This window comes from Phaenicophaeus curvirostris, chromosome 1, assembly GCF_032191515.1.
Source record: "Phaenicophaeus curvirostris isolate KB17595 chromosome 1, BPBGC_Pcur_1.0, whole genome shotgun sequence".
NCBI lineage: Eukaryota > Metazoa > Chordata > Aves > Cuculiformes > Cuculidae > Phaenicophaeus > Phaenicophaeus curvirostris.
The window spans coordinates 75,355,021-75,370,213 of record NC_091392.1 but is presented as its reverse complement, the minus strand read 5'-3'; the positions used below and the strand labels follow the sequence as shown (position 1 = coordinate 75,370,213).

Genomic DNA, 15,193 nt, shown 5'->3' with positions numbered 1-15,193 from the left:
CAGAGAGATTCTGTAAGAAAACTGGGAAAAAGAACTGATTCCTAAAATTGCTCGCTTTGAAGCCACTCTTTTTTTCAGCCATTTCAAAGTCAAGCACTGCTCTGAACTTTCTACATGGGGTGTCTGAAATGCCATAACAACCTGTGCCAGACAAAACTATCCATTTGTTAACAGCAAGAAATTAATTGTCCTTTAAAGACAAGCATAGCTGAGAGTAAATTGCAACTGCTATATGTTACCCCTAAGGTAATGGTGATAGTAAAAATGTTGTGAAAACACTAAGCCATGTTCTGAAACCTGAGACTTTATTATTTAGTTTAGAATGAAGGGTCTGTCCAGAACAAGTGAAACTGAGCAGTCATACAAGGAACTTGATTATATACTAAGTCAAAATCCTCAAAAAGTCTAAGTAAAAGAAGCTCTTCTGCATGCCAGAGCATGCCAGCATGCATATTTAGGCTGCAGTAGAAATAACATTGAGTAGCCAGAAGGAATGTAAGTACCACAAAGGTTTACAAATCTCTTACTTGTTGTTTGAAAGTTAAAAAGGAATTTAGACATCTAAATGTAAACACAAGACAGCAACCTTTGTGGATTTGACCTAGGGTACTATTTACTATCTAGATTTTTAACAGGGCCTATCTATTGAGGAAAAGCCAGAAACTTCTTAGTGACAGGTCACAGACAGAGCAAGAAAATTTCCAGTTGGATATAAGGAGACAATTTTTCTTGCTAATAGAAGTTAAGCACTGAAACAAATCCTTAGAGGGTCTGTGGGGCCTCCAACCTCATAAACTGCAAAACACTGCTGGAGAAGGTTCTCAGCAGACTGACCTGGCTTTAAAGTATCTTTATCTGAGCAGGATGCTGCACTAGATGACCTCCAGAGGTCCCTTCTATCCATTGTCCTATGACAGTAAGTTGCAGACAGTTACATTTGTACTATGCAGTAGACACAGGTGGCAATGGCAGGATAAACTTATGAACCTGAGCCTAGGTTATGGGTTGGGTTATAAATTTACATTTATAGATTTGCACACAATAGGAATATAAACTGTTTTCATGATATTAAAGAACGCACACTATGAGAAGAACATGAGGACATGACATTGGAATTAAAAGCTATTGAAGCTTCATGTAACAGAATTGGACTGAAATGATAGGAAATGAGATGACAGAATATAAGAATGAGAGTAATGTTAAGTATCTGTAGCATTCAGTAAGTCTGAGCAGTTCTATACCCTTCTGTGAGCCAGTGCAGGTAGTAAAAATGCTCTTCTTCCAATTTGCCCTCTTGATTGCTTACTGCACATTACAGTGCAGCTTAGGTACGGAGTAAAAAAACAGGTGACAAATTGTATTATGAATGTTGACATTTAATTGAAGCTGTGTTCCTTTATAAAAAGAGGGAGATTTTGCAACGGATGTAGATTAGAAGTACCAGTACAGGGCATTAACAATCCAAGTGCAGCACAGAACAGAAGGAACTGTGAGAGAAATGTTATTACTGTTAGCTGAAATTTAGTCTTTGTAAAGCACCTCATGAAAGGTAGCAAAGCGTTATTTATAAAGTGCTGAGAAATACCTTTCTTTAGGACAAGGTTACATTTTTATTATCTTTGGTGTGTGATAGACCTAATGTCTGTTATTGTTTTAGATTTGATGTCACAGACTTTACTGCAACACTTTCTTGGTTTCCAACATCCCTCTTACAAGGAACAGCTGGATTTCTGATTTCACCTACACATTATTGTGTAGAGTAGATGGTCTATCACTAGCCTTTGTTGCCCATTGGTTTCTTTGAAGCTCCATAAGCCTCACAAGGAGTGAACTAAGTTGCATGGCGAGGAGTTTCTCAAGTGCTTGTGAAAGTCTCAAACCAGTTTCTATTAAGCCAGAGTCTGCAGATTCAGCTGGTGGGGGGGCAGGGGTGGAAGAGGGAGGGAGGGGAAGGTAATATTTTAGAACATTTGCCCTCTGGTGAATAATATTAAAAGTGAAGTACAGCTGCTAGACTGCTAATTTCATTCTTTATTTCATGGGGTAGACTCAATCAATATTGTAGAAACTGATCTCCATGTATAATCAGGCTGTTCCCTCCAATATGTTACAGTATAATGGTCCCTGTCATACAAGTTAAGAATGTGAAAGACAGAGAATTAAATAGAAGACAATTTTAAAACTGATGTGCTGTGGATAGAATCATAGAATTACAGAATCATAGAATAGTTTGGGTTGGAAGGGACCTTAAAGATCACCTATGTCCAACCCCCTTGCCATGGACAGGGACACGTCCCCCTAGATCAGGCTGTCCAAGGCTGCCTGGCCTTGAACACCTCCAGGGATGGGGCAGCCACAACTTCCCTGGGCAACCTGTTCCAGTGCTTCACCACTCTTATCATGAAGAAATTCCTCACTATGACTAATCTAAATCTACCCCTCTCCAGTTTATACCCATTGCCCCTTGTTCTATCACTACAAGCCTTTGTAAAAACTCCCTCCCCAGCTTTCTTGTAGCCCCTTTCAGGTACTGGAAGGTTGCTATAATGTCTCCTTGGAGCCTTCTCTTCTCCAGGCTGAACAATCCCAATTTTCTCAGCCTGTCTTTGTGTGAGAGGTGCTCCAGCCCTCTGATCATCCTTGTAGCCCTCCTCTGGACCCATTCCAACAGCTCCATATCCTTCTTATGTTGAGGATTCCGGAACCGGACACAATACTCCAAATGAGGTCTCACAAGAGAGGATTCTGTGGTTTTGTTTCCATTCTTCAGTGTAATCAGGAATTGAAGAGGTGGATATACTGAAGCACATTGGTTATTTTGACACAAGATTGATACCTGTAAGTAAATCTGTCAGGCTGAAAAATAAAGGCGAGCCATTCAGAGCTCTTCTGAATTTGGTGCCTTATTAAGAAGGGTTGGCTTTTTGTTTGTTGCATGTTACAGCACCCTTTCTCCTGTTCCAGTATGCAGTTTGAAATGTTGACTCTGGTGAATTGATTTCAGAGCAACACAGACTTCAACCTCGCAGGTTGCACCTTCTGGTCTGATACAGATTTACAGCTAAGTATGACATGGTAACACTGCTAGGGCATCCAATCCTTTTAAGGATTCATGAAAGGCAAATAAATCCAAATTATGAAAAAGAATCCTTCCTAACTTCCTAGTTTTTAAGCTTCCATGTTATGACTAAAAGAAGGTGAGAATTTCATTTAATTTCATCATTCTTCATTCATTTGGTAGAAGCTGAGACATTACACTAGTGAAAAACAAGAAGATGCCTTAACAACTGGTCCTCAGCCTATCAGTGTTGACTTGCTGAAATTCTGACATCATCATGGGAGATTAAAACTAAAAACTGAGATAAATAATATATGTTATTGCCATCCATATGTTAATTGGTATTACTTCTATCAAAATTTGAAGTGGCCCTAATACCTAAAATAGCCATTAAAGGCCAGGGAGCACTTAAACTGGCTGATCACCATGAAATACTTTTCCTTCTTTTCCATTCAAAATTATCCAGAAAAAAAAGTAGAAGGTATAAACTATGTTGTATGTTTTCCTGCAACAGATTTTCCTTCTGAGATTTCCTGTTTTCAGGAGTTTTAATAGAACTCTTTGCAGCACTACAGGCAAAGCTTTATAGAACAAAAGCAAACAAGACACATAGATAAAAGAGGGGGAAACAGCCGGTTGTTCTGACAGGGCTAATGGAGGCTTAGCTTTTGTGGTAGTTCGGAGGGAAGATTTGAGTAATGTTTACTGCCTATCCATTGTTGAAAGTGTCCGAAAGCAGAAAAGCTGACAGAATGTTTGATTTGAATTAGGCAATAACCTCTGGGAAGAAAGAGGTTTTCCAAGTTTAGTGTCATTTGCTTTCTGATTTGCCTTTCAGGACATTTCACAAGGGGTAGAAATATCTCTGCATTAATAAAATACATCAGGTTGTCCCTTTTGCAATCAGGACCTGATTTTAAAATACTGGTCACAAACTCAAGGCATCTAAAAACACTCCATACCAATTTAATTCCTGGGTAGTCATTGTACAGTCATCTTTATATTTGTCAGTGACAACTTTTAACTGTTAATGCCCACTGCTTGCACTGATATTGATATCTTAGTGTCCCATCTGGCTTGACTGGCCAAGCACTTCTATACCACCATCAACACTCAGCTATGTTGTACTGTTCAGGGGCATAAGTGACTCATAAGTGTCACCTTAATACTTCTTTTCTACAGTATAAATCACAGTGTATAGACTGCACCAGAGAAAAAAGACTGTCCTTTCACTTCACTTCATTTCACTGTCCAAATTCAGCATTCAAGGCCCTGTAAAAGAAGCCTCCATAATGTGTGGTGGGTCACCCAGATAAGCTGATATAACTCCCCGTAACTTCTGAATTACAGACTATTTATCATCATGGCTATGAAGCCATGAATGGTGCATAGGGATCTCTAGTCAGAAAATTAGAGGCCTGTTAACAGATGGTAGTTAGTTGTATTTGAAGTATGAACAGGCAATACAGCTCTTTTTTTGGGGGAAAAAAATAATATGTTTTTTTAAGTACAAGATCATCTTCTAAGCCAAGAAACACTAGCTTTGCTATCAGTTGTTTTCACTTTGTGATCAACCATAAGCCAGTTGATAAGCCACTATCATCTGGAAGCAGTGAGCAGAGACGTAAACTTGACTTATGTTTTTTATTCATCTCCAAGTGACTATTCATGTGCCAGATTACTTTTAAACACCTCACAGTGTGAGGCAAAGCTTGTTTGAAAAATAGCAACTGTTGAGAAAAGGGAGGGAGCTACAGCCCCCGTTATCAGTGGTTATGATGTGGCTTTTGTAGGGGAAGTAGCTGCACCGCTGGCCAGCCTCTTCCTTTCCCCATCATCATCTTGATTGACTCTCTAGTGACAAGGAACAGGAATCTGAAAGTGCTAATCAACCTCATTGCTCTCTACAACCACCTAAAAGCAAGTTGTGGACAGGAGGGTGCTGGCCTCTTCTCCCAAGTGACAGGGGGCAGGACAAGAGGGAATGGCCTCAAGCTCCACCAGGGGAGGTTTAGGCTGAACATTAGGAAAAAAATTTTTACAGAAAGGGTCATTGGGCACTGGAACAGGCTGCCCAGGGAGGTGGTTGATTCACCTTCCCTGGAGGTGTTGAAGGGACGGGTGGACGAGGTGCTGAGGGGCATGGTTTAGTATTTGATAGGAATGGTTGGATTCGATGATCCCGTGGGTATCTTCCAACCTGGTGATTCTATGATTCTATGATTAATCCAGTTATCTTTACCCTCTTTCCCAGTTTCAGGCAATAAGCTGCAATTCACACGAAAAAGCACAACTCTGCTATTTTTAGAGGCTAATTATTAAGAAAAATAACCAGAGTATTCTATTTGTACAAGTTATATCTTTAAATTAGCAGAAAATTTAATGGAAGCCCTCTCCTGCTTAGGAAATTTCTAATGCATGAAAGTCACTTTGCACCAGATATCCCAGTCATCATTCTCTTCCCTTCTCTCTCAGCTTCAGATGCTTCACAACAATTCTCAGAAGACTTTGTACACTTGCTGAGCTTCACAAGGGGGGAGGGAAAGGAATTTCCAATTGTGCATTACTCCATGTCCTAGCCAAGCTTTTGATCTACACTTCAGTGTAGTTTCAGATGTAGTTCAGGTCTAGATGAGGTCTCTGCCTAAGAAGTATCCAGGTTTATCCATTATTACTTCTTAACTTTTGCAGGATAAATGAGGACAGAAAGTAGAACAAGACTGAGAAATGGCTGAAGTGCCAGAGAAAATCAGCACGCTGATTTACACGGTTCAGTGCAGCTTCAGAACTAGCAGCAATGGGTACCAAAACTCAGTAGATGTCTCACATTAAGCATGTTCATTTGTCAATTAGCCAAAAATTGCCTGTTTCACTGCACAGAGCAAAGACACTCTGCTGCTTCCTTTTGAGCTGTAGCTCATTGGGTTTTAATATGTTATAGCACAGATGTTCTCTTGAAAAAACAACACGCTGTCAGGGTTTTTTTTGTCCTCTGTGTTGATTTTAAGTCTATCCGTGTGACTTTGGAGGAGTCAGCTATCTCATAGTGTGGGTGGTTGGAGTATTGCATCATCTTGTGACCAAGAGGTGGAACACCTATAAGTGGAATGTGACTCTCTGAATCAACCCCTAAGATGGAAGAAGGCTCACCGCAGGCAAGGGCAATGTGCTCATGAAATTCAGGAAATAATGCAGGGTGTGACTGACCACAGCTGTTGTAAAGAAGCTGACTTTAGGTCAATACAAAAGGAACTAGATGATGGCCTAAGTAGGTAGTTTCAGATAAGCAGCTGGCAAGAGTTTAGTAGATCAACTGATGATTTAAATGTTTCTCCTTGAGTTCATTAAGTGTGTAAATGTCTCCTTGAGTTAGCCAGACTTGTGTGGGGCAAGTGATTATGTAGTTCAGTGGAACATGAAGTACAGAAGTGGAACAACAGAGTAATTTCAATGAGAGCAGTGGGCTTGAGCTGCCTTCAACTCCCATATTCCTTCACAGTGACTGTGGACACCTAGCACCGCAACAGTAACTATATTACAAAAAGCAGTGATGGGAATCACATTAGTATTATGACTGAACTGCCATTACAATGCCTATATTTTGCTAACTGTAACTTCCATAGGCATTGTGTTTTCACTGTGTGAGATCTGCAACAAAAGAACCCAAGACTGTGCCTATAATTCTTGTTATTTAACAAATTAAGAAAATCAGCTAGGATGACCTTCACAATAGTTTGCTTCTGAGTTGACACAAAGCTGCATATGATGCTGTCATCATTCAAAGCAACACTGCAGATCATTTTCTGAAAGGCTGTTGAGGATCTTGGTTGCTTTAGCTTTCACATCTTCTGCCCACAGAAAATGGGTTCCTTTGAGCAGAGACTTGATCTCTGGGAAGAGGGAGTCAGGTCTGGTGAATAGAGTGGATGATTAAGCATAAGTGATGTTATTAGCTAGAAACTGCTTCGCAGACAAAGAGTTGTGGGCTAGAGCACAGTGACATTTTCCAACTAAGGGTAAGAAAATGTCTATATTTGAACACCCATCCACTCGTACTGAGGGAAGTGATTGAGTTGAGCTTTGTCCTGCTGTGACAGGTTAGAACATGTTCTATAAGCACCTCTTTGTCTACCCCATCCCACTCTTGGTTCCCAAGCTACAAGGTTAGTTTCTTTTTTTTTGTGCCAGACCTTATACTTTGTATCACTCTACTAAATCAGAAATCTCATCTGTCTTTACATAAGACATTAACAGACATTTGATACCGAACATTACACACTCCATGCATGGGATATCTAAAAGAAACTGGTCAAGACAGTATTGGACTCTGTGCCTATCTGCAACTAGTATTTTCATTTGCAATCATTAGAATAAACGTATTTTGAGAACATTGAAAACTTTATTTTTACTAGATGCAAAGGGCCCAAAAGTCTACGGTGGAAGGAAATTTCTGACTCTGTTCTGTCTTGGGCACCTGGAAGTTCAGGAAGACTCTTCCTCTCAAGATTCATAATAAAAAGTGCATTTTCTCCTCTCTCTCCAGGCTCACCTTGGAATAAGAATTTAATTTTATACTGAATGGCTTCAGGTTAAAGTACCACTAACACTCTGCCTTCAGTCATCTCCATTGCTGTTCATTAAGGACCTGTCTCCGCTCTGGCTTTTGCTGTTGCCATTAGCTTTCCCTTTCTTCCTGTTGCTATCTTCACAAGGCGTTGGGTGTTTTGTCTCAGCTTTTCCATTGTTGCTGATTCATAAGGCAGCATATGTTATTGTGTGCTGAGACTTAGTCCATGCTTGGCTAACACAAATGGAAATCCTTTCCTGACTTATGGACACAAAGTAGAATGCTTTGTCCACAAAACCAAACTTGTGACTGTCCTGACAGTTGTCAGTGCTTCTTGGCAACAAGCAGCTGCTACTTGCACCACCTTCCTGTAGGTCTCAGTTTCAGACATGCAAGGGCAGCCTGCATTCTGCTAACCTACTTCTGCAGCTGTGACGCACCCTTTTATGCTTTTTTGTTGACATCATGTGTTGGTCCTGATTCTTCTTTCTTGTTATGAAAAGCTTTGGCTCTGCCTCATGTATTTGCAAGAGCACATGGGCAGCAAGACATGCATCTATGTGCATGAGTGGTTCATCTTTTCCTTAACTTATGCAGTAATAAACAAGTAATTCAAATAATTGCTTTAGAATCAATACAGACTGAAGAAGTCTTCACCTAGAAGAACTGTAGAACAAAAAGGAAATTACTAGTGACAGCATGAGCAGAAAATGCAACTTACAGTAGAAAGATCTGTATAACTGGATTTCTGTTCAAATTGGTCTTGCATTGATGCTGTGTAAATAGGTTGATTAGCATAAAGACTGATGTTCTCTGATGAAAGGGCTTCTGACCTGTGATTTTCACCAATTCATGTGACTTTTCTTAACCTGAAAATCTCAAGGAGTGAATTTCAGTTTTAGGTACATTTTTACTATTCACAATAGTGAAGAAACCTTGAAAATACTGAGTAAATTTACAGGTACTAAGAGGCCTATAAAAGCAATGCACTGACGCAAATACAGTGTCTTTTTTTAGGCAGTCTTATCACCTTTCCACATACAAGGCTGGCATTATTGCTCTTTAGCTACAGTATAGGCACAGCATGATGTACAGCAATGCAAAATTCTCTGTTGCACCAAGCCCATCTGTGTTCTGATGATAGAACAGGCGTTCTGGTGGATGGGCCAAAAAAAAGAGAATAAAATCTATCAAAATCTGTGCATTGTCTAAGATAACTGTGAACCAAAGGATAGCACCAAAAATTCTGCTTGCTAGTTTTCTGAACATCAATGTAATTTAAGAAGCAAGAAAAAACCAAACAAACAGAAGAGAGAATAATAGTAGAAGCAAAAATAGTGTTTCCCTATAGCCTTCTGCTGACCATGTCACTGAATTCAGATCTGCCATGGCTGATGTATCTTTTTTCATGAATCTCAGGATCACAAGAACAGCACTTGGCTCACTCCAGCACTACTTGTACCTCATTCCCAAGAAAGAAACTTCTTTCCCAGTCTGTCTAGATGTGATTGTTGGAAGCTACAATAAATAACATGGACAGTGGGAGAAGTTTCAAAGTTATTCAAGGTTTTACTGACACAGAAGAGTGCTTTGTTTTTCCTTTTTGGAATATATCAAGCCTCTTGGGATCCTGTTTCTTTACATATTTCTCCTGTTCATGGAATGATTGGCAGTTGATCAAGGGACAAAAGATAAGCAGCATCAGGTCTCACTTCTGAACTGGTTGCACATTCAGAATTAATGGGGAGAGCCTTCTGACAAGAATATTCTGAGTATGTGAAAAACCCAGAAAAGAATGGGATTTTCCACAGGACTATGTATCTGGAGAATGTTTTCAATACTGCCATACAAGTGAAAAAACACTGTGTTTGGTTTGTTAATAATACTGTAGTCTGGCAACCAGGCCACCGTAGGCTCTGCCTGGTGTCAACAGAAAGAAGGAGGCTACTTTAAAGTACGATTCAGATTTGAGATGGGCAGAGTTGCAATTCAGAGACATAAGTCTCTGTTGATCACACAAGACAAGTAGGCTACCAACTCTTGACACTTGGCTAAAGCAAAGTTATATGAGCAGAATCCAGATCCTAGTCCACCCATTTAAACTAAAATGATAATAGAAAATGGAGATTTGTTGACCCAGTGATAAAGAATATTAGGATCCTATCCAATAAGTTGTGCATATTTGTTAAAATAACATGGAAAACAAATTACTGTCAGCAAGAAGATCCCAAAAGAATGATTTTAATAACTCTTGAACCTTTTCAGGAACTTAAGCATAGTAAAAAGGCTTTTAAAAACGCTTTTTCTTGAGACACTGAATCACTGGAGGCAAAACCATTGAGCATCAAATAAAGAACAAAGATTATTTTTCTCCTTTTACTTACAACATACTAATTTCCAGCAGAATTATGAAGCATGATGCGAGTCAGAGGAATGCATTATTCTGCCACAAGCAGCATGACTGACAAATTGTGTATCACAAGCAATAAGGTATCTTTTGAAGACCATACTATGAAGAAAGATTGAAATGATAAAAAGACCAAGGAAGAACAAAGGAAACTGATAATAGCATCTCCCCTACCTCCTTTAAAAGGTTCAAATAAACAATACCATCTTTTTTCAACTTAGAATTTCTCAATAAAAACAGATTATTAAGTAGGATATTTATCTTAACTTGGTGTCAGAGATGGTGAAATCATATCCAGCAGTTAAGATTTAAACTAATGCAAAATGATAAAAGGTAAATACAGAATTGTTGGCAAGTACTTTTATTAAGTCTTGATTTCTTTTGTTCAGACTGTACAATTGTGCAGATTGTACAATTCGACTGTAATAAAATAATTTTATTGAGACCCCAGTTTGTCAGGCATAAAAGAAAATGCAGTCAGTAGAGATGTGAACATACTCAGCATTTCGCAGGACAGAATGTGCTGTGACCCAAGGAAACCCAAGGAATGTGTTTCTTTGTTACAGATTCCTAAATTTACCTGATTTTAAAAATATCGACCAAGGAAAGAAAAAGAATACAATATATAAAATGCATATATAAAGATATTAGAGTTCTGATTTTATTTACATCTTGTGTTTGATTTCATGGAATCACAGAACCATAGAAAGGTTGAGGTTGTAAGGGACCTCTGGAGGTCACATGGTCCAACCCCTGTGCTCAGGCAGGGGTCCCACAGGCTAGTTGCCCAGGGCTACATCCAGACGACTTTCAAACATTTCCAAGGAGGGAGACTCCATAGCCTCTCTGGCAACCTGTGTCAGTGCTCAGTCATCCTCACTGTAAAGCAGTATTTCCGGATGTTCAGCTGGAACCTCCTGTGATTTGGTTTGTGCCCGCTGCTTCTTGTCCTGTCACTGGGCACCGCAGAAAAACACCCGGACTCCATCATCTTTGCATCGTCCCTTCAGTATTTATATACATCGATTATATCCCCGAGCCTTCTCTTCTCTAGATTAAACATTCCCACCTCTCTCAGCCTTTCCTCAGATGACAGATACTCCAATCTCTTCATCCTCTGTGTGGTCCTTTGTTGGACTCTCTCCAGTATGCCCAGAATTGGACACAGAACTCCAGCTGTGGCCTCCCCAGTACGGAACGAAGGTGAATGACTTTCCTCAGCTTGCTGCCAGCCTCCATTAGTCTTCTTTGCAACAAGGGCACATTTCTGGGTCCTGTTCAACCTGCTGCCAATGAGGACACCCAGGTCCTTTTCTGCCAAGCTGCTTTCCAGCTGGGTGGCCCCCAGTATATATATTGGTGCTCAGAGTTGTTCCTCCTCAGGTGCAGGACTTCGCACTTCCTCTTGTTGAACTTCATGAGGTTTCTGGCAGCCCACTCCTCCAGCCTTGATTTGCTTATTCGTATTTATTCAGACGTAAAATTAGTGTTTGAGCTATTTTCTGGTTTTGTTTTTCATCATGATTTGAGATCACCTGTGGTGGTGTATCTCCCCAGACCACTCTGAAATCTTAGGATGAGCCACATGTGCTTTGGAAAGAACTCTCTTTGTGCTGTTATCGTGGTTGCAAGTGCAGTAGTGGGATTGGGGCAGGCAGGAACTCCCTGGCCACACTTGGGCCACCTGCTGCCTGAAATGTATACCAGAATAACTCCACAATCGGAATACTGACCAAAGCCAATCACCTCATCATCCTACAAGCAGTGATCCAAAGCAAGACCCTTTGAGCTCTCCAGGGCCACAGTGGGCTGTGTGACCCTATATCTCCCCCTGATCTAGGATGCCTCTCCATGTGGATATTGCAGATTGAAAGATTATCTGTTGACGATTTCACAAGGATTCGAATGCCCAGTTTTGCAAGGTTTGATGACTGTCCGTTGATAAATGCCAGTATATAAAAGTGAGCAATTCACTGCTGTACATCTGGGGCAACCTTGCCAATCTCGAATTTTTAATTAAGTTACTATTTTGATTGTAACAAATTCCATTGAACCCCTTTGCTAAACTGCTGCTGCTGAAGTGATGTTAAGAATTACACAACCTAATCTTGTGATCTATCTAAAAACATTAATAAATCCTAAATTACTGCTAAATCAAAGCAAATCATATTCACACATCACCAAGCAAGGTTGTGCCTTGCTTAATGACTTCCTGACTTTTCAGTCCAAAGATGGAGCCTCCATAGAGATGAAAACAACATAGAGTATGCAAAAAAAAAGCTGTTGTGGTAACATTCTCTTGAAAGTGCTCTTATATATACCCTATTTTCATTCAATACGGCCCCCAAACGACAGCAATCAGCTTCTACAGTAGACAGAAAGAGGTGTAAGTGGGGCTGGCTGTAAAACAGGGCTGGTCGAGCCCTGTGTCTGATCACTGCAGTCCAGCTGAGCTTCTTGTATATTCTTATTAAACCTTTTCTTAAGCACCCCCCTGCATGTGCTACCTCCCTGTTCCATGTGAATGTATGCTGCAAGGACTCAGTGCCAGCTGCTGGCGAGACCTACGCATGCATGAGGAAAATTTGATGCCAGGCCCTGGGATCAGACTGCTGGGTGTGCACCCTGGCCTGTGATGCCAGTGACTGGAGTGAGAGGGGTCTCTCTGTCAGCTAATGGTGTCAGTGGGGGGGGTCTTTAACTCACAGCCCCCGGAGTGGGATCAGTGTCCCCCAAAACAGCTGTCAGAGGGACAGTGTGAGTGAGCCAAGTGAGAACCTCAGCACTGCTGGAATGCTGGCTGCGGAGAAAAAGTCTATGCCTTCCTCAGTTCTTGTATGTCTGGGGTGCATGTGCGTACCCACCAGCAAAACTCTAGGCTGGGCTAGTTGGTGACTGTGGGTGCCTGGGGTCCAGGCCAGGGTGCCCCTGGCAGGAGTCAGTACTGGTACACCCAGGGGGACTTGTGAATGTGAGGTGCATGAGGAACAAGTGCAAGTGCTGTGTGTTTTCAGCAAGCATGAAGCTGTACAAGCTGACATGTTGAGGACCCTGTGGGGCAGGTAAGTGGGCCCAGGATCCAGGTGAGGGTGCTGGGCAGGAGGAGGGGCCACACCAGTAATCAAGGGATCTGCAAACATATGTATGAGCTTGTGAACCTGGAGAGAGGTGGAGGGGTGTGTGTGTGCCTGCACTAGTGATCTGTCTCTGCCCACTGAAGAGGCAGCAGAGGATTGGCTGTCTGTGGATTGCCTTTTATGTGAGTCCTGTATGTTGGTGCTGTTGAAAGCAGTGCCTTGTCTGTGGCAGCCTGCGTGACTGGCCATCCTGGCGTCCTCTGTGTCTGTCTGTGTGTGGGTCTGGGATACTGATTGAACCTGCAAACAGGAAGGCATCAGCCATGTCCCTCTGCCTTGGCAGAAGCTCAGGGTCCCCAGGGCACCAGACTGGGCTCCAGTGGCCAGGCAATAGAGGTCCTGAGCCAGAGTGGCTAGAGGAGGTGCGCCCAGCTTCTTCTATCATTTAAGAGTATGTAGGCTAAGAACTATTCAGAAATACACAGCTGTGGTTTTCAGAAGTACCCATTCAGCTCAGTGTCTTCCCAGCTGCTGCATCCCACTCCCTCTAGCCTCCAACCTTGCCTCCTAGGGGATCAGCAGTGCGACCCAATGCCTAGCAATGATCAACTGCTCAGAGGTGTAACCCTGGCTCAGACTCAAGGAAAATCTTAAGAGGCAGCTTTGAGAACACCTGTAGCATAGAGCCACAAAAGATAAAATAAGATGAAATACAAATTTAATGTTCAAGGATTCAGGAAGAAAATCAATAAAGTGAAGAGATGTGATATGCTAAAGGAGCCTAAAGATGGCAACAGCAACATGAAGAATGAACATGAAGCAACATGAAACAACATGAATGTTGCCAGCAGAAGCAGATTCTGACCTTTCAATGCCTGCTTCATAATTACCAGGGCAGTAAAGACTCTTTATGTATCTTATATTGCGAATGAGAAGCATATTAGTGCTTTGCCTAATTACTTGTTAATCCTAACTGACTTTGGTATGTTAGACAATAAATAATAGCTCTGTACTTCTGAGTTGAATATATTCTGCCTATAAGAGATGCTTTAGGGCAGTGAAAAGTGCTTGAACAGAGAGACTCAGACAGAATGATGGTAATAGTGCTTAAATTTCTGAAGATATTTTGAAGAAAAAAATATCTTTTAGAACCAGGCTTTTACATATTTCTCCATGTATACTTACAGGCAAGAATGCTCAAATCGACGACCTCTGAGACTAACTAAACTGCATTTTATGTATTTTAATTGAGTTTGTCTGACTTGCAAGTGTGCTGTCTTACTCTCTGACTTCTAAGATGTGTAGGTGTTACACAATTTAAGAAAACAAGACCAGTTATATCTAATTGATGAATCAATGGTGTGAATGCTTGGAAGTGATCAATACTGAAAGAGACAAATATTATTAAATGTTCATTTTCTGCATTTGGAGTCTGTATTCCTAACAGCTTACCAAGATAGCTGAATTTAAACTTACTTTATAGCTTTCGTAGAACTGTATCTGAAATGTGAGCTTGTTATTTCAACTTGAAATGGAAGGCTCTATCTTCCTGTAATTCTCCACAACTAAACTGATTTTTGTCAGAACACCCATACAGAGTGAATATAAATGATGCTATTGAATGAAAAGCTAGGAAGCTAGGACTTTTCTGTGAAACTGCCTTTTTAAACACAGTTTCTCTGTCAACAGAGAAAAATAAATAAAAAATAGATAAAAACATTTGATGTGGTGTAAGACTTTAACCAGGTTTTTATCGTTTTACAGCCTATGAGCCCACATTGGCACAACAGTGTCTTCTCTGACACAGATTTAATAACACACACAACCTGGGTGCAAAAAGAAATGAAAGTCACAGCGTAATATGCAGTTCAAATTATATAAATAAATGTGTATGGGTACATGTATGCGTATCTGTGTAGAGACACATACTATGGTAAGTCATTTTGTAAGTAAGCATATTAGTGTGCATTTAAGGATCCTCAGACTTTTCTGTGTGGCTGAAATAACAGATGATCACAATGTTAAAGCAGTTATTGAATTATTAAATAGCATAATCTTGCTCGTTCAGAACTAGTGTTATTTAT

General features: G+C 40.7%; 1 protein-coding gene across 4 annotated transcripts in view; it reads right to left on the bottom strand.

Moving 5' to 3' along the window:
* PRMT8 (protein arginine methyltransferase 8) overlaps nt 1-15,193 on the bottom strand; it is a 58,973-nt gene that overhangs the window by 33,953 nt on the left and 9,827 nt on the right. The window contains exon 1 of one of the 4 annotated variants that reach the window (XM_069863078.1): nt 9,088-9,290. The exons of the other annotated variants lie outside the window; for them this stretch is intronic. The gene's annotated coding sequence lies outside the window, so the exon portion shown is untranslated. Of the gene's footprint in view, nt 1-9,087; nt 9,291-15,193 lie in introns of those variants that run through there. 4 annotated transcript variants of the gene reach the window in all.